Source organism: Mya arenaria, chromosome 7, assembly GCF_026914265.1.
Source record: "Mya arenaria isolate MELC-2E11 chromosome 7, ASM2691426v1".
NCBI lineage: Eukaryota > Metazoa > Mollusca > Bivalvia > Myida > Myidae > Mya > Mya arenaria.
Window position 1 is genome coordinate 37,183,771 of NC_069128.1, and position 18,544 is coordinate 37,202,314.

At 35.9% G+C, this 18,544-nt stretch overlaps 1 protein-coding gene and 1 long non-coding RNA gene across 12 annotated transcripts in view; one reads left to right on the top strand and one right to left on the bottom strand.

The window, feature by feature from the left end:
- The window catches only part of LOC128240561 (uncharacterized), a 64,011-nt gene that overhangs the window by 31,972 nt on the left and 13,495 nt on the right, over positions 1 to 18,544 (top strand). The gene's annotated exons all lie outside the window — the stretch shown is intronic.
- Positions 5,802 to 16,798, bottom strand: LOC128240562 (uncharacterized). Of its 4 annotated transcripts, XR_008262194.1 has the most exons (6): positions 16,659 to 16,798; positions 13,677 to 13,762; positions 13,096 to 13,226; positions 11,963 to 12,055; positions 7,923 to 7,966; positions 5,802 to 7,228 (listed from the first exon to the last, which is right to left on the bottom strand). It is a non-coding gene; the product is annotated as an uncharacterized LOC128240562 (long non-coding RNA). The 4 variants fall into 4 exon arrangements; XR_008262196.1 differs by lacking the exons at positions 5,802 to 7,228; positions 7,923 to 7,966; positions 11,963 to 12,055; positions 16,659 to 16,798 and adding exons at positions 8,854 to 8,909; positions 12,507 to 12,632; positions 15,992 to 16,048; XR_008262195.1 differs by lacking the exons at positions 5,802 to 7,228; positions 7,923 to 7,966; positions 11,963 to 12,055; positions 16,659 to 16,798 and adding exons at positions 8,854 to 8,909; positions 12,507 to 12,632; positions 14,995 to 15,209.

An 18,544-nucleotide genomic window follows, 5' to 3' on the forward strand; every position in this document is an offset into this window, starting at 1 on the left:
ACTATAAGTCATTATGATGCAGAACACATTATATTTTTTTAGCAAACATACCTTGCAAGATTTGATAAAGTAGCGATATGGTATATGGTATTAATGGACGGATCCAAACAATTATGTTTAATCTGATTAAATGCTACAAAAACAATATTTGTTGCTCCCTTTAAGATGACATTAAAAACAACAACAACCTTTAAACTAAAACAAAAATTCAAGCAAAAATTCACCTTCAAATTCACCCCCCCCCCCCCCACCACCACCACACACACACACACACACACACGCATACTTGCAAGCACCGCCAACTGAGGACACGCAACATTTCACATCCAAATGAGGACACCATTTTCCAGGGTGTAATTTTGAAAAATAATTACGTCAATGTGTTAAACGGACTTAAAGCTATCTGGGTAGAGGTTTAAATACGTAAACATTTTTTAACAAAACACCGCCAACCAGGGACATTGACACACCCAAAAAATGCGAACGAAACACCTCCAACCAAGGACATTCTGCCTCCGACCTCCAAATGAGGACAATTTATTACCAGGCAAATTTGAAGAAAAAAACAAAGCGGTTGTTCGGGAAACGTTATACGTCAACCTGTTCGTTGTGTGATTTGACTGTAAACCCTCATTTAAGAAAAAAATATACTCGGACAACGAAGAACCCAACGGGGGTCACACCGACCTCATTGGTTCATTTGTTTAACATTCTGCATGGCGTTTTTTAACAGATTCCGTCTGTCATTCTTACATGTTTGCTTTCTTGATCCACATATATCCCTCGATATTCTTTGTTTATGACAAATAACAACTTCTAAATCCCAGAATCTGTTCAGGATGCACATTATCAAGTATGTTCATTCTAGATGGACCTTCGATTTCGATTTCATTATTCTGTCAAAGTCGACATTGTTTCTCCGTTGTGTTTTTTTTCACTGGTCCATGGGACTCGTTTCGTGGCCGTTGGAGCGCTAGATTGCAAAGTTGGTGTCATGGACGTTGAAACACAGGCTCGCGGGCTTGGAGTCATGGTAGTTCCGGCGCTGGGTCGCGTGACGAGACACGTAGTCGTTTGAGCGCTAGGTTGCGGGGTTAGAGTCAGAGTCGTTACAGCGCTGGGTTGTTTGATGAGAGACGTGGTCATTAGAGCGCTAGGTCGCGGGATAGGAGTCAATGTCGTTGAAACCATCGGCTTGTGATGAGACACGTGTTCGTTAGAGCTCTAGGTCGCGGGAATGAAGTCATGGTTGTTGAAACGCTGAGTCGTGTGATGATAGACGTGGTCGTTAGAGCGCTAGGTCGCGGGAATGGAGTCATGGTCGTTGAAATGCTGTGTCGTGCATTGAGAGACGTGGTCGTTAGAGCGCTAGGTCGCGGGAATGGTGTCATGGTCGTTGAAATGCTGGGTCGTGCATTGAGAGACGTGGTCGTTAGAGCGCTAGGTCGCGGGAATGGAGTCATAGTTGTTGAAACGCTGAGTCGTGTGATGAGAGACGTGGTCGTTAGAGCGCTAGGTCGCGGGAATGGAGTCATTGTCGTTGAAACGCTGGGTCGTGCATTGAGAGACGTGGTCGTTGGAGCGCTAGGACACTGGAATGGAGTCATGGTTGTTGAAACGCCGGGTCGTATGATGGAAGACGTGGTCGTTAGAGCGCTAGGTTGCGAAATTGGAGTCATGGTCGTTGAAACACTGGATCGTGTAATGAGAGACGTGGTCGTTGGAGCGCTAGGACGTGGGAATGGAGTCATGGTCGTTGAAATGCTGGGTCGTGTGAAGAGAGACATTGTCTTTAAAACATAAGATCGCGGGATTGGAGTCATGGTCGTTGAAACGCCGGGTCGTGTGATGAGAGACGTGGTCTTGGAGCGCTAGGATCCGGAAATGTAGTCATGGTCGTGGAAACGTTTGGTCGTGTGATGAGTGACGTTGTTGCAGCGCTAGGTCGCGGGATTGGAGTCATGGTCGTTGAAACATAGGCTCGCGGGGTTTGAGTCATGTTCGTTCCAGCGCCTGGTCGTGTGAAGACAGACTTGGTCGTTGAAGAGCTGTATCACTGGTTGAGGTCGTGGTCTTTGAAGCGCTTGGTCAGACTATGCTGTCAATATACAAGATAACACTGGGCGGACACTTATTCTTAGTAAATCAATTAGGTAATTTACCAGATAAGGCGTTGTACGTATATAAATCAAACAGTTCAATGGAATTTCGCTAGATTTCGCTTATGTTTATTTTTATTTAATCAAGTTCTGCCCGTAATCATTAGCTGCATTATGACTTTGAACTGCCATGATGCTATCACTACATGTGTTGTGGTTAATGAACTTAGTTAGATGAGATAGCAGTGACTGCACTTCTCAGTCAATTTATATGAACATTTGAAGAAACAGAGTGATCCGTGACAAGAGATCCGTGTACGAAGCATGCAACCGCTTGGTTCTTTAAAGCACCGGCACTTTCCTTTGTATCGCCAGAACAAGGCAAGAAATGTTTTTTTGTAATACACGTGTATTAACAAATGGGCTATTTCCCAACACGTTTAACATCATAATAAGCAATATTATAAAAAAGTGCACAGCGGGAAAGAAATAAAAGATATTAAATTTAATGCCGAAAATAGAACGACACAAAGGCAATCATAAAGTTGATTCCTAAATAGTGGGTGATTAGGAATTGATTCACACAAATAGAAACATTATCATTTTAGGCCAAGGCATAAGAATAGCTAGCATAAATATAGCCGTGATCCATGACAACTTTATAAATATTCTTCTTTATGGTTGACTTCGCCAGCATTCTACGATTTTGAATAATATATTTCCTTAACTTTTTCTTAATTTCAAAAATAAATTTAGATAAAACAAATAGGACCATGGGATATTCATTTGAAAAACTTTGTCGCCAAAGACTGTGAAATCTACGGTCATTTTTCAAACTTGCATATTTTAAAGCATTTTAATACTGTACTTTGATAGCTGTATTGGTAGGGAATTTCTTATGCATTTTGTTTTCTTTTTCATAAGCCGAACTTCAATGAATAAAGAATTTTTTTCAATATATCTATAGAGTCGTATATCACCCAATAGGGCGGTGTTTTACCCTATACAGTTATTCACACTATTACCAAACAAGTTTACAGTCGGAATGCTCGAACGAAATTTAACAATGAATTAAAAAATAATTAACATTATACAGGATCCCCGAAAGGGCCGTGTTTTCCGTATACAAATATCATAGGGCCTTACTTGGGCCGCATTTTACACTAGTTTACAATCGGAACACCCTGACCATCTCCGCCATAAAACGACGGCCGAGGTGTTCCGATTGATTACTGTAAAAGGTTGCGTTGCACGAAATTTGTGATGGTTGGCTTATACCATATTTATCGAGTACCGCGATTGATTTGTGTTTATATACGAAGTCGATACATGTGTATTTATTGCAAATATTTACACCATAATAATAACTTAAAAGGTATAAGTTTTAGGTAGGCAAACAAGCTCTTTCTCCGGTCACCTGCCTTAAAGTGACACTCTTATTCAAAATCAACTCATACCCATGTATAAGAAACATACATTTTAAGCGATAAATCTTTAACTACTTACTAAATAATACATATATGGAAAGTATAACTTACTGATAGCACGATTGTTATCATGTATTTAATGGTTAAAAACGCAAAAAATATTAAATGATTGGTGAATGCTAAAAGATTTCCTGTGATTAACAATAGTCGTATCAGGTTGGAATACCGTGTTTTCTGCAACTTTCTTTCAAATATAACTCGGTATCCTTCATAAGAACCATTGTTTTGACATTTATTCATCCTTTTTGGTATTTTTAAACAATCGTATTAGTTATGGTAAATCTTACATGGGTATAAGAGTGCATCTTTAAAAAAGGGTATGTTTGACGGCAAATCTTTTTTAAGTTATTATTTTTATTACCAAAATATACCCTTTGTGACCCAAAACCATAGATTCTGTGCTTTAAAACATCAGAAATTCCAGCATTAGAATTTTTGACATTATCTAAAGCCTAAAATACTTCAGTGTCCTACTTATGGTGAACCCAAGCATAAATGTATAATAAAACTATGTACAATCCTCCAATGTATATCAATGTCATGGCAAAGGGTTACTTTATTTAATGGAGCGATATCTTGGTAAATCATCGTCAGGGTGCATGTAATGTAAATTCATGCATATAATTATGTATGATTATTAAAATAATGCAAATTAATAACCAGTTCTCTTCATTATAATAGCAGGGTTGCAGACGCTTTAATGCTAAGAAATATCAGCCTCGACTATAGGCAGATAAATTACCCAGTTTTTACTTTCAAAAATCCATTGTTCGAGTGCTCTACACTTATTCGAAAAATCATGTAATGTTTGTTCGAGATTTTCTCAGTTTGTTCAGGCGCGTAGGAGCTGGTACCACAGGGGCCGTGGCCGCGGTCCCAATATTCAAGCTAGTAACGGCAATTGGGCCGCAAAATTTGATACCAATTTTTTTTTTTAAATTGTATTTCCAATGAAGCTACGCGCATATAGATTAATACATGTCTGACACGATATTGAATATACAGGTCACCATGGCATGATTACTCTAATTGATTAAAATGAATTTAATGTGTGTGATTTATTAATTTGTGACTGTTTGTATTTGGTACAGAAATAGAAAATACTAGTATTAAATGTGTGCTTACAAACGTGTCCATAACATGTGTATTACTGTTTTATCATATTAGCAATTTTTTCTCAGTGAATAAATGTTACCAAACGATATTAGTTTTAGATTTCACAACTATTTGAAACGTAAAAAGGTTTAGAGAAAAAAAACATGAAAACAAAACCTGAACTCACTGGAAATCGAGTCTTTCAATGCTTACAATTGAAAAAAAATATCGACCGGAGGGGACACACGGGCGTGACACGAGCCCAACCCTTCCGCGGACCAAATGTCATTTGAAGTCCTTTGCGCCTGATGTGTTTGTTTCGAAAGGTACCCCGCTTGGTATCTTCCTAACTGTAAACTTCATTTCTATTTTTGTTCCTAGATATGATCGTAAGAAGAACACATGGATTGATTTGTTCGGCCCCTACTCAACCCCCCCACCACGCCCTTCCATCCGGACTCGTCAGTTAATTTCCACCATGCGGAGCCCTTCATGTATCTTAGTTCTGGTCCATAAACGAAATTCAATCCACCAGTGTTAAGCAATGTTGAGGCTCTTTGCTGCTTGAAATATTTTTTGTCTTCGGCGAGTAGGCTCTGGCTGCCTTCAAATGGATGGAACTTGGAAAGGGTGTTTAAATGTATTTGTGAAATGCTTTTATTATGTTGTTGTTGCTATTCATTGAATATATGATCAGACCATACTTTTTGCATTTTTGATGCATGAAAAATGCCTAATTTAGCGACGCCGAAGGGTATCAATCCAGCGAATTCGTACGGTACTACAGAACAGAAATGTTGTCGGTGCGTTTATAGGTCAAGCTGGTAAAATCTTTCTCACTGTTTCTTTTCTAAAAAAATGACACCTCTGCATATTGTAACTCTTATATGGAAGTAAAACAGATAGTCATACTAACTGCCCTTAATTTCAATGGCTATTCAGCGTGTGATAACGACTGCGTTGAAAAAACTGAATCACCCAGTGTGTTACATGGGACTAATACTATAATGTAATGCGAACAACGCATCATCTTGTGGAACTAAAATGACTCCTTTGCACTTTAAGGATGTGACACAGATATCTGTTTGCATATACATCAAGGATAATGTCAGCAAGTCAGTAAAGTTTTCAGAAGTATTTTATTGGTCCGATTGTAATACTGTAATAGTTAAGTGTCAATTAACAGAAACTTCAGATGGATGGATATATTTATATAGCTGATCATTACAAGACAGGTATTAAATACGAATATATCAATACTAAGTAATCAGTATAATGTAGACAAATGGATACATAACATGCTCGGATATGTGAAATAAGTACATAATTATCAATAGCCGGAAAGTAGATAATTTTTAGCTCCAAAGAGCAGAATTCATACTTCTATTTATATGATAAAATATGTTGAAAGTCAACTTTACACATCAATCACTATTAAAGCTATTAAAGTCTAAACTTGATTGTCAGACTTTCCCCTGTTAGTTAAAATAACTTACAAGGCATATCTTATTTCAACATTGAACCTTGATCTCGCCAAGGTCAACAAGAGCGCCATGAAGAAAACCCCAGCGCTCGTCTGTTTTTTTCTCCTTCGAAAATGAGGCATAACTCAATACAAACTAAAGCCAGAGTTATGCTCCTTGATGTACACATGCATATTGTCCCTGGCAACATCCTAACCAAGTTTTATTTAAATATGAAAAGATTTAGTTACTGTCCTAGGTAAAAGACTGCATGATGCCCACAGCCCTGACAGGTGCCAAGGCATATCACAATACCAAGATACTTTTTTTCTGAAAATTTTTCTTTTACAAAAAATAATGCATATCAATTTTCAGTAATAAAAAAATCTTCATTCATTGACTCTAGATACAATTCAGCCAAACAAATACTTAACGTTTTGATAGCAAACAGAAGAAAGTTAATACATTTTTGTTTGACATGTTCATACATGATGATATTTCATTTGCATTTCATCAATTTATCCAACAACACAAAAAACATCACATCACTGAGAAATGACAGAAGCATTCAATACAAAACAATACCACACACCATTATTTACCATGGAACAAAAAAAACAATTGAATACACTGCAGTGTAAATGACCACAAACATCATGGACAATTCTAGCAAAATCACCTCCAATTGAGGACAAGTTATTACCATATTCAATTTCAAAATTTTAATTGTTAAAAATAAATAATAATAGAACAATATCCAAAGAACATGTCAATCACTGATGGTATTCAGATATAAAGCTTAAATCAAAATGCAATCTAGTCTATTCTATAATTTAAAGTATCTATTTGTTTAATTGTTTGCTTTTTGATGAGCCTATTGCAAGGCCAGTTGCATTTTTCTAATGTACCCTTTCACCATAGTCCTTGATCGCCTGGCAAGAATTGGATACTTCTTTATAAGTTCAAGACATTCTAAATTATTTTTGGTAAGAGTATTAAGCTTAAAACACTTTTTAAGGCCATTTTCTACCACGTCTTCTTCAGCCTAGCTCCAAGGTGTTCTGACTGTGGCTGTTCGTTTTTCCTAAAACACAGAAATAAGGCTATTTTATAGACAAAAAAATCACTATATTTTCATCTATTTTGAGCACTAAAATATGAAAGTGTTTTCTTGATAGTCCTCTATAGGACAAATAACCATAAAACATATAATCCTACATTAAAACATGTTTTATCAATTGAAGTTGTCTAGGAATTAGCAACAGTGCCTCTGCAAGTCAATATATAAATATGACCTGTATTCAAGATGATGTGTTTTCACTGATAACCTTTATATTATTTGATTTCTGAATTTGTACAATAAAATGGGCACAGTAAGCAAACTCATTTTTCTGTAGCACTGACCTGAGCAACATGTCTTACAGTGCTATATAATATACATTGTTGTCCATGTTAAATATGTTTGACTTCAGGATTTTATTTGATATGTAGAAATTCAATTCAAGGCCTTTCTGTTAAATACAATTAGATATTTTTACTGTAACTTTTTACACTGATCAGAAACATGACACACATTCTGGTAATTTAAACACTGAATAGGTTTTTTTTAAGATAACAAGTATGGTTGTTACACAAAATTAAATGTATACTAAGAAAGACAACAGAAAAGCCTGATCACAAAAGTGCACTTACTCCTTTACAGAAACAACACTTTTTAAATCAAATTTGCTTTAAGAATAGAAATTTCTAATTGCTACAAATTTCAATATGATTCTTACATGGTTTGTGCCAATCCCAGCATTTACGACTGCTTCGAGTTGACCTATGGAGACAAAAATATATATATTATATACGCAAATAGGTCTGCTATGTTTCTTAACACTAACAATTAATGCTATTTATAATAATGAAACAGGTGTCTCTCGACGAGTATTATTTGAATGAAATTGATGGACATTAACAAAACCTCTTTCTGAGGACTTCTAAAAATATCACCTCCAATGGAGGCCAGTTACTTTTATTAGACACCATGCCTGTATTGAGATCTCAGGTATTTCAAATTTCCTTGATGCCTATTATTTAAAATGCAGTACTGGTTATGAAATATTGAATGTGTAGTGTTTTTAATACAGGAGATAATTTATCTCAAACACACACACACACAACTATCTCTACACAACTAGGCTAAAAGAGACATGTTGCAACAAAATGACATAGTATTTTGTCTTTTGAACCTCTGGTATTTTGATTATGTTCTGTGGTAAGCATAATACTGAAAAAAAGTATTCAGCTTTACTGATTGTAAGCACATGCAGGTACATATATTAAACATTTCGGTTAATGATAATGTTATTTACATACAATGATGTACAACCAAGATTGTGAAATGACCTTCAACCTAAGACTTGAATGATGTCAAACTGATTTTAATATATTTTAATATTTCTTATTTGTTAAGCAAATTTCTACATGTAGTCATCACCTCAAAAGACAATGAATTTGGTCGAACACCCATTGATGTCCAAATGAAGACACTTCATTCCAATCACTTTGAACCCATTATGAAAACTACATTCCAAAGCTAATTCTTTTACAACAAGGGCAAATCTATACATGAAAACATCAAATATCAGGCACCCGTTTATCTTATATTATAAAAACGATAAGTGTACCTATTTCAGTCCCTAGTTGATCAACGGAGGCATCAACATTATCAACATCCACATCATCAGCATCATCAGTATTCACATCATGGCACTGTCCAGCTGCAATACAAAAACATCACATCACTGAAAAGTGACAAAAGCATCAAAAACAGAACAAGATTATACATTATGGTATTTACCATAGAAGAAAAACTACTGAATACAGTGCAGTGTGAATGACCTCCAACTGAGGACAATTCTAGCACAAACACCTCCAATTGAGGACAAGTAATTACCCTTGGACAATACATAAAACTATTTCATAAATATCTCTTGTTTCAAATATCATCCTACTCTAGGCACTTCAAACAATTTAGTCTTTAAGAGGCACGTTTAAAGAAAGTATTTTAAAGAAAACCCACTGACAACCAATATAAAAAAAACTTCTGCAACTTCTAGTTAAGAAACAAGAGCTGTTATAAGACAGCGCGCTTGACTACACCGCTTTGACTTAGAAGTGAAAACAATAACAATGTTATATGTGCCTATCAAACACAATAAAACAATCAAATTAAAAAAGTGAACAAGAAGCGGGATGTGACAAAACCAGGTTTTTAATGATTGGCAGAAGAGATTCAGTTTCAACTGCTTTCTTCTATCTTTAGTAGCAGTGACCTTGATGCCATGGGCCCCAAACACAATCCCATGGAAGTCCTCCATAAACTCTTCCTACATATTAGGTTTGGTAACAGTATGTCAAACATAACTGAAACAGTAATCTATTTTTAGTAACAGTGCCTTTGACCCAAGAGGGCCGAAAGGCAATCCATCAAAGCTCTGCATATTGTCCTATATTCCAAGTTTGGTCACACTATGTCAACCCTTACTTGAGATATTCAGTACTAAGCATATTTTTATTTTTAGTAGCAGTGACCTTGATTCCATGGGCCCCAAACACAATCCAATGGAAGTCCTCCATAAACTCTTCCTACATATTAAGTTTGGTCAAAGTATGTCAACCATAACTGAAACAGTAATCTATTTTTAGAAACAGTGACTTTGACCCAAGGGGGCCGAAAGGCAATCCATCAAAGCTCTGCATAAACTTGTCCTATATACCAAGTTTGGTCACACTATGTCAACCCTTACTTGAGATATTCAGTACTAAGCATATTTTTATTTTTAGTAGCAGTGACCTTGATTCGATTGGCCCCAAACACAATCCAATAGAAGTCCTCTATAAACTCTTCCTACATATTAAGTTTGGTCAAAGTATGTCAACCATAACTGTTACTACATTTTCCTGTGCTACAGAAGTTCATTACTTTTATTTGGATTGGTTTTTCTTACTGCTTAAAGACTGACTGAATAAGTTTCAGTAAGTTATCTGTCCTCTGACGGTACCTTCACCATTTTTACTTTCCTGGGCTCTGTAAGGTAAGGCGTGGATTCCCTGTGGGCCACTCACATTTTTTCATATAGGTTTTCCAATTTAAAAACTTGATTATTGTACCTGAGATGTTAAATTTCTCTGATTTTTGACAGTTAGAAATAAATTACTTGGAGTTTATTTTTTTATACTGTGTTTGTCAATTTTTGACACTCGACAGAATTGTTTCAAACTTACAGCCTAAAGTTGCATTATGGCTTGCCTGAGCAGCTAGGTATATCTAAGGCATTTATTAGTTTCATAGTTAGTTTGGTTTTTACAGTGTTACTTCCATTTGAATTTAATTAATGAACTTGAATTCTTGAATAGATTGTATAAAAAAATGCAAACATCTCAGTTGTTCTTCACACCCAACCTCCCTGCCTTTGCCCTGTGTCGAACCTGAGGGTTCTTGTAACCGCCCGTGCGGCTTACTACCACTTGTTGAGGTTCGGTTACACAGTAATCTATTTTTAGTAACAGTGACATTGACCCTAGGGGGGCGAAGTCAATCCATGAAAGCTCTGCATAAACTTGTCCTATATACCAAGTTTGGTCACACTATGTCAACCTTTACTTGAGTTATTCAGTATAAGCATATTTCTATTTTTAGCAACAGTGACATTGACCTAGACCATGACTCTAAGGGCCCAAAACACAATCTCAGAAAAGGTCTCTATAAACTCTTCCTATATACCAAGTTTGGTCTATTTATTTCAAACCTAGCTAAAATTATTCCATTCATAAGGTGACTTTGACGCTGCCTCCCACCAGCCGCCCGAACAATGACGCAAGTCGACATTCAAATAACTGGTTTTCCCTTTATGAAAATGTGGTTAAGAATATATATAAAAATGTGCCTTTCAAAGAATATAAAAAAAAAATTAAAAAAAATCATTCCCATAATTTGTATTAAGGGTTAAAATGGAGTTATGTTCCTTGTTCTAAGATGGTCGTCAATAATTATGCAAAGTATTAAGGGCATTGAATGAAGGGTATAGATGTTTTCTTATTAAAATCCCAACTTGCCCTACAACTTTAACCTGCCCTTTAACTTTAACCTGCCCTAAAACTTTAACCTAAGTCAATCAGGGGCCATAACTTGTATTAAGGATAATATGGAGTTATGTAACCTCATTGTGTGACGGTCATAAACAATTGTGTGAAGTATTAAGTCAATTGAATGAAGAGTATTGGACTAATAAGTGAAAATCCCAACTTGCCCTAAAACTTTAACCTGCCCTAAAAGTTTAACCCAAGTCAATCAGGGGCCATAACTTGTATTAAGGATAATATGGAGTTATGTAACCTCAAAGGAGTGATGGTCCTGAACAACTGTGTGAAGTATTAAGTCAATTGAACAAAGGGTATAGAAGTTATTAATAAATATCCCAACCTGTCCTAAATCTTAAACCGAAGTTCAATAGTCAATCAGGGGTCATAATTTGTAAAAAGGATAATATTGAGTTATCTAACCTCATTGTTTGATGGTCATGAACAACTATGTTAAGTATTAAGTCAATTGAATGAATGCATTGGACTTCTAAGTGAAAATCCCAACTTGCCCTAAATTGCAATTTCTAACCGGACGCTGACGCTGGGGTGAGTAGTATAGCCCTCCTAATTCTTCGAATAATCGAGCTAAAAACTGTATTCCAAGGCTTATCATAAAACAATTTTTTTTTGCAATTTTGCTCAAATATCAGGCACAAATTCATCTCATATTATAAGAAAATAAGTGTACCTATTTCAGTCCCTGGTTGATCAACGGAGGCATCCACATCATCAGCATCCACATCATCAGTATCATCAGTATTCACATCATGGCACTGTCCAGCTGCAATACAAAAACATCACATCACTGAAAAGTGACAGAAGCATCAAACACAAAACAAGACTATACATTATGGTATTTACAATGGATGAAAAACTACTGAATACAGTGCAGTGTGAATGACCTCCAACTGAGGACAATTCTAGCACAAACACCTCCAATTGAGGACAAATTATTACCTTTGGACAACACATAAAACTATTTCATAAAAGTCTCTAGTATCTAATTCCTTTAACTCTAGGCACTTCAAACAGTTCTGTCTCATAAGATAGGAGGGACCTCTACTGAAAGTATTTGATAGAAACCCCACTGAAGACCAGTATCAAAACACTGCAACTTCTAGTCAAGAAAATAACTATATTCCTCTAGGCTTATATTAGAACAAAAAATAATTGAAATATTACTTTAATTACAGGCACCCATTCATCTTATATTATAAGAAAGATTAAAGTACCTATTTCAGTCCCTGGTTGATCAACGGAGGCATCCACATCATCATCATCATCCACATCATCATCATCCACATCATCAGTATCCACATCATCAGTATCATCAGTATTCACATCATGGCACTGTCCAGCTGCAATACAAAAACATCACATCACTGAAAAGTGACAAAAGCATCAAAAACAGAACAAGATTATACGTTATGGTATTTATCATGGAAGAAAAACTACTGAATACAGTGCAGTGTGAATGACCTCCAACTGAGGACAATTCTAGCACAAACACCTCCAATTGAGGACAAGTTAATACCTTTGGACAACACATAAAACTATTTCATAAATATCTCTAGCATTTAATTCCTTTTATGCTAAGAACTTCAAAGTCAGTTCCGTTTCATAAGACTGGAGACACCTCTACTTAAAGTGTTTTATAGCAAACCCACTGACGACCAATATTTAACACTTTGCAACCGTTAGACCTTTAAGAAAAAAACTAAATTTCAAGGCTTATAATGGAACAAAATTAAATTGCAATTTTACTTAAATATCAGGCAACCATTCATCACATATAAGAGAAAGGTAAGTGAAAAAGCGTACCTCTATTAGTCCCTGGTTGATCATCCGGGGCATCTACATCATCAATATCCACATTATCAGCATTATATCATCAGTATGAACAGTATCCACATTATCAGTATCAACAGTATCCACATCATGGCACTGTCCAGCTGCAATACAAAAAATCACATCACTGAAAAGTGACATAAGCATCAAAAACAGAGCAAGATTATACATTATGGTATTTACCATAGAAGAAAAACTACTGAATACAGTGCAGTGTGAATGACCTCTAACTGAGGACAATTCTAGCACAAACACCTCCAATTGAGGACAAATTATTACCTTTGGACAACACATAAAACTATTTCATAAAAGTCTATAGTATCTAATTCCTTTAACTCTAGGCACTTCAAACAGTTCTGTCTCATAAGATAGGAGGGACCTCTACTGAAAGTATTCGATAGAAACCCCACTGAAGACCAATATCAAAACACTGCAACTTCTAGTTAAGAAAAAAACTATATTCCTCTAGGCTTATACTAGAACAAAAAATAATTGCAATTTTACTCCAATAACAGGCACCCATTCATCTTATATTATAAGAAAGATTAAAGTACCTATTTCAATCCGGAGGCATCCACATTATCATCATCCACATCATCAGCATCCACATCATCAGTATTCACATCATGGCACTGACCAGCTGCAATACAAAAACATCACATCACTGAAAGTGACAGAAGCATCAAAAACAGAACAAGACTATACATTATGGTATTTAACATGGAAAAAAAACTACTGAATACAGTGCAGTGTGAATGACCTCCAACTGAGGACAATTCTAGCACAAACACCTCCAATTGAGGACAAGTTATTACCCTTGAACAACACATATAAAACTATTTCTTAAATATCTCTGGTATAAACTTTCATTTAAGCTAGGCACTTCAACCAGTTTTGTCTCATAAAACTTGAGGCAAGTTTACTGGAAGTTCTTTATAGCACACCCACTGACAACCAATATTATAACACTTTGCAACTCCTAGTTAAGAAAAACACACCATATTTCAAGCGTATCATAGACAACAAAAATCTTCAATCACTTATGCTTTCTCAAACCAGGGGACAATTCAATACAATTTAACAGAGCAACCTTGGAGTTTACCAATTGCACTGACGGCAAATAAAAACTTTCTAGTAATTTTAATTGTAAACAAAACATGTAACAAGCATGCAAAGTTTCAAAGCCAGATGTCAATGGACTTTGAAAATATTTGAGGTGGTACGTAATCTTTAACGTAAATTCTATGAAGAAAAAGGGGCATAATTTTCTCAAAATGCTTGATAAAGTTACCTCAATGGTCTTTGAAAATATTTGAGGTGGTACACAAACTTTAATATAAGTGGTTACGCTGACGCTGCTGCCGACGCTCGGGTGACTATGATAGCTCTCCTTATTCTTTGAATAGTCAAGCTAAAAAATCATTGGTTAACACCTTATGCTGGGGCCTGAACTATAACTTTCTGCCAACAAAGTTATGTCCTGTTATACATGTAAAATAGAATAATTTTGCATTCACAGTCACCTGACATAAAAAAAAACATAATCGGGTCAGGATTCTTTGTCGGTAGGGTTTGGTTGTCTTGAAAACCTATTCAAATCATATTGTAGTTTATTTTTCAGAGGGCTATAAGTTTGCTAACAGAAGTCGTACCAACACAAACTCGCACCAATACGAGTCGTGCAGAGTCGTGCAATATACGGACAGGTCGCCCCACATATGTATTATATAGGCGGTATGGGTAGATTCATATAAGTAGCTTGTCATATAGACTTTATATTAATTTACCATCATAAATTCTTAATCAATAAAATACCTTTAAAAAAGATAGCCAATAAATATTGTAAAATTTGACAGAAATAATATGTACTACCGTATATAATCCATATGCGGGGCGACTTCTCTATATATATGGTGAGACTTCATAGTAGTACTAGTTTGTGTTGGTACGACGGCTCTTGTAATCACGTGTTTGATGAAGTTCATGCATGGTTGTTAGCTACAAGCATGATTGTATGCTAGTCTAAAAAAATAGACGTGTTATACAGGATTCTTCCAATACCTAACGTCTAAACGGGTTTGTGCAAAAACAGGGGGTTTTTGAAATGTATTGAAATTTTATTTCGAGAAGAATTTTATGTTTGAAATAGGTAATAAAGGTTTATATTCATATTTTACCATGAAAGTGCAAATATATTTTGCACAAAAAAGCATAAAATTGCAATAAAACGAAACTTGACTAACACAGACTAACACAGACTACAATTATGCAAAGCTTAACAACAATGCATTGTCAAATTAAACCACAAAGGTTACACTTGAATTATTTTTAGACAATACCTTTCTCTTATTACACTTAATGCACCAGTCAATTGTAACCTCGGCCCCCCGGGGTATACCGGGGATAGCCGGGGAAAAGGGCTGTGTTTTTATTTTCCAGGTGCCCCCGCAGGGCCGGGTGATCGCGATAGTTTAGTCATAACGCCAAATTTAGCGGAGATTGGGCCTTATATAGAGTCTCTGGGGTGCGGGGGCATTTGGCCGGCGTTTAACAATCAGTTCGTCCCCACAAGGCGGGGATTTTACCCGGGGTTTGCTGGTTTGAAAGTCAAAGTCCGGTTATTCCCTTGGACCGGGGGGGGGACGTGGTTACAATTGGCTGGTGCATAAGTGTTTCATGAAACCAGTCGTCGATATTAGACTTTTGGATGAACAAGCCTGAATTCTTAAACTTTTGCTTGGCATCAATTTTTTTAACAAGCCCTGCTATATAAAATTCAGAATATTAACAAGCCCGGAAGACATTTTTCCAATGCAGGGGTTGCTAATTCATATTGGTCTGTCAACAAAGCATCACCAATTTAAACTACCTAGCAGGTGCCCTTTATCTTTCCGCTCAATAAACTTAGCGCTGGGCTCTGTCATTCTTGGCTAGGTAAACAACAGGTGGGACATGGACGCTTAGAGTCGCCAAATAAAAACCGTCTCTGAAGACTGAAGCTAACATTCATCAACGTACAATTATTTGGACTAAGATGTATGCTAAGCATAATGCTTTAATGCACTGCTTTTGTAGATACATAAGCTTTAATAAATTAAACCATTAAAAAATAACAACTGGCGAATAGCTGGTGTTTAAACATAACAGCTGACCAACATAAATCTTGTTTTGTTCATTTTTACAAGGATACACTGAATGTCTCCGAAAACTCGTCGTGTTGACATATAATAATTCTTTAAATTAGCATAAAAAATGAAATAAATTTCTATTTAAAGAAAAGTATATAGTTTCTTATATAAACAGCTAATGGGCACATCATAATTGTAGAAACCATCACTGTATCTTCATTTTAATGAAATTTTCCGTTTCCGGGTCAGACATCGCGAAAACATATGACACTCTCAAAAATCAATCGAAGTAAACAACGTCTGGTCATGACCGTATCATACTGATAAGATAACACCTTTAAACATATATTTTACGATAAAATATTGTTATAAAGTTAACTAACAATTGAAAAAAGATGTTTCACTCACTTGATGATGCGCGTAACACAGCCAATCGAGACCACTGGAGTGTGACCAAAAAAGAGGCAAAAAATGGAAATTTACGGACGGTCACGCACTTCCCATACACTTGACCCTTCTGACCTCCAACTGAAGACAGTCCATTTTTATGATTTTATTTTTCGTTTCAAGTCATAAAACGAACTTTGAGACTACCTTAAGAAAATGCCAAATGAGACCGTCCTCAGTTGGCGGTAATGGTCTCAATCGTTGCTGTTATTTCTAAGGATTGTCCTCAGTTGGCGGTGTGTGCAAACCCACGCACACGCACACACACGCACACACACACACACACACTCCACCCCTCCCCTCTGCCGTTCAATGAAAATCTGTTATATTGTTTTCAAAAGTTCTGATATTGTGGTCAATTTTCGGCCATAATAAAGTAACAGCCATTATACACACCTTAATATGGCCAATGTCCAAACTACGCACAACCTTAATCATATAAGTAAATAATTAGGATAATTTTAGTAAACCTGTTATTCAAACTCGTTCTGCGGTTTGTTTCATTTACAACAAAATTCTTGTTGTATTTGCTTTATTTTAGGCTTTCCAAATAGAGTCCTTGAAAAATATGATTTTTTGTTGACAGAAAGTGTGGAATTATTGAATTATAAAAACAATATGACAAGACTGAAGTTAAAAGGTGATATAGTAAGTATATTTTTTTATATATATTTATAAACAACAAGAAAGAATGTTACCAATTGTTGGCATTATCACTACAGTTTAATTAACCATGATATAACAAAATGCACGGCCAGATGTTGCTAGATAAATGACATGTTGATTTATCAAAAGTCGGCAACATTTTTATAGTAGTTGCATTTAGATCATACAATGTCGACCTGCCTTCTACTTGTTATTTTTTTTTCCTTTTAAGGTATATTTTATTGCATTTTACTAAGTGTTTTACACTGGGAATTGAGGGAGGTTTAGGGCTATAAAATTATTGTAAGGGAATGTTGGCCATCATTTAGGCACATATTTAGAAATCAATTTGTTTCGGGTTATATAAAACTAATGGCAAAAGGATGCCATAAAGTTTTATAGTCCTGCATCGAAAAGGATTACTTAGGCAGATTTAAAGTTGCTATCGGATTTTACTGGATTCAATTACGGATTTCCCGGATATTACAGATTTTCATGTAAGGATTTGTGAAAAAAAAGGACCATTTCCGTCCAGCAAAGCTGTGCAAAAAATGTGCACTACATGCATCATGGTGCAATTCACTTGTAGCAGGCTTAGTATAAGCTGACATTATCTGGGGGGTTTTGTATGAAAAAAGACAAGGTATTTTCAATACTGTCAACCTTCCAGTGCCAAAGTCTGGGCATCGAAACCTTCAATCTTGGCGAGAGAGATGAATATTGTTACAGATATTATTCTCACGAAATTTGCTATTCACTATACACCTGTTAACAATCACAATAGCTGTAGCAAATTCAATTACTCTGTCGAAATATGTGTGAACCATCAAAGAATAATGGTTGGGCATTGACAGTCAAAAACCTATTTTAACGTTTAAATCATGAATTTGGTATTATAGTAAATATCTACCTAAAGTTCTAAATAAAATGGATGAGAGTGACCTTAGTGGTACAGATTTCCACCTTTCAATCAAAACTTCTGTGGGCGAGCACCCCACCAGGCGACATTCTCTTGGACTCTTAAGATGTACACATGGGGCCAGTTATAATATGCATATATAGGAGAGATTATCTCATAGCAATGGTGAGAGCCATCCATACATCAACAAAAACTTGAATAAAGATATATAAGACAGGGTTACATTGCACTCTCAGATAATTTACCATTAATGCATAGATTTTGTTGTAGAGCAACACTTAGT